The sequence below is a fragment of the Phalaenopsis equestris genome, unplaced genomic scaffold (assembly GCF_001263595.1).
Source record: "Phalaenopsis equestris unplaced genomic scaffold, ASM126359v1 Scaffold000511, whole genome shotgun sequence".
NCBI lineage: Eukaryota > Viridiplantae > Streptophyta > Magnoliopsida > Asparagales > Orchidaceae > Phalaenopsis > Phalaenopsis equestris.
In genome coordinates this window covers 19,974-22,016 of record NW_018164951.1, presented here as the reverse complement: position 1 = coordinate 22,016, position 2,043 = coordinate 19,974, and the positions used below count along the sequence as shown (strand labels likewise).

Genomic DNA, 2,043 nt, shown 5'->3' with positions numbered 1-2,043 from the left:
TACTGTCCCAAATTTTCTAGCACGCATCAATAGTACTTTGATTCTAAAACGTGCATGAAGAAGATGTATTTCTAAGTTTAAAAGTGATAGTAATATTTTTAATATGATGTATTATACGATGTGAATTTAAATGTGTATTTTTTAATCTTACACGGGTTTGGAAATTAATTTTTCAAGTTGCTAATTGAAATAGAAAAACATCTTAATAATGGCAAAAGTTTTCTTTATTAAATTTATTTTAAAATGAAACTGTTTATGGTAAAATCATCATGTTTAAACTTTAATCTAGATTTAGAAATATATTTATTTTGAACCCATTTATTTAAATAATAAAATAGTATGATATAAATCTAAAGACATGAATGTTAATGGTGGATGAGCCTTCCAATCAACTGGGAGAAAAGGCAGGAAGCCTCGGCGAGCAAAGGCAGTTCGTACATTTGTCGTATTGTTGATGTTTCGATGAACCTGGCCAATCAAAAAAGCAGGGTGGCTCAGTTGTCCTTGAAACGAGACTAATTTTTGATCGGGTAATTTTTGAAATTATTGATTTATTTTGAGTGTAATATAAAACTATAATTTATTATTCATATGTTGTTTATGCTTGTTGTGAAAATTAGGGCGAAGAAAAACAATAACGAAACAAATCCAGAAGAACATAAAGATTTAACGAGGTTCGAAACAAATCTAGAAGAACATAAAGATTTAACGAGGTTCGACAAAGATGTCTACGTTCTCAGGAGCAGAGCAGCGAGTTCCTTTCAATAATCAGAAAAGGGTTTACAGAAATCAGGGATACCTCTTGGGGTTACTAACAGACCTATTTATAACCCAAAGAGTAAACCTTAAGCACAATATGTAATTACAACATTACCCCTGTACCATACCGCGGGGCTTGCCCCGGCACCCCAACCCATGTAACTTCTCAATTTGGACAGATTCTTCCGCTCCGCTCTGCTTCGATCCAACGTCTGTCCCTATATGGTATATGAGTCATACCATAACAATGCCCCATGAGCAAACTTGGCCTAAGTGAAGGACAAATTGACGAAATCATTTGGCTGGGCTCATGACGATCGCCGCACTGGTTTAAAGAGAGGCGGGCTCGCCAGTTGGGTTCCAAGTAGAGTCGCCAGCTAGCCAGCTGGCTGCACAAAAGAAAATCCACTCAAGCTTGTAATAATTTTTTTTAAAAAAAAAACTGAAAAATTATGCGTCAAATCCCCATTGCATTTGTTGATGTACATAAAAAATACGTCGGCATGAACCTTGAGGAATCTAATTAATTAAAAGAATCGTGGTCAGATAAACAACATCAATGACAAAAGTATATAGTGCGAGAGCCACAAAGGTTCATTGCCTTAGTTTCCTCAGTGTGAGATCCAAATTGGGTCAACAGGCAAAAGGAGCCAATCAGCCAATAAGATCGACCGAGCGAAGGTTTGGCTAATTGACAAATTGCTTCAGTTGATCGGTTGTCCACACCCATCAGAATCTGCCGAGCAGCCTTCGCCGATCTAGGGATTACTGGTCCCAAGCGGCCTAATAATAGGATTAGGAAGAGTTGAGCTGAAGACTTTTTATTTAATTAAATGTTTATTTATTTGCTTATGACAAATTTCCCCATAACGTCATCACCGGAGTCGCCAGCTAGCCAGCTGGCTGTACAAAAGAAAATCCACTTAAGCTTGTAATAATTTTTTTTTTAAAAAAAGTTGAAAAATTATGCATCAAATTTCCATTGCATTCGTTGATGTACATAAAAAATACGTCGGCATGAACCTTGAGGAATCTAATTAATTAAAAGAGTTGTGGTCAGAAAAACAACATCAATGGCAGAAGTATATAGTGCGAGAGCCACAAAGGTTCATGGCCTTAGTTTCCTCGGTGTGGGATCCAAATTGGGTCAATAGGCTAAAGGAGCCAATCAGCCAATAAGGCCGACCGAGCGAAGATTTGGCTGATTGACAAATTGCTTCAGTTGATCGGCTGTCCACACCCATTAGACTCTGCCGAGCAGCCTTCGCCGATCTAGGGATTACT

General features: G+C 37.5%; 1 pseudogene; it reads left to right on the top strand.

The window, feature by feature from the left end:
* The first annotated feature begins 368 nt into the window (after nucleotides 1–368).
* Nucleotides 369–2,043, top strand: part of LOC110028383 — a 4,489-nt pseudogene continuing 2,814 nt past the window's right edge.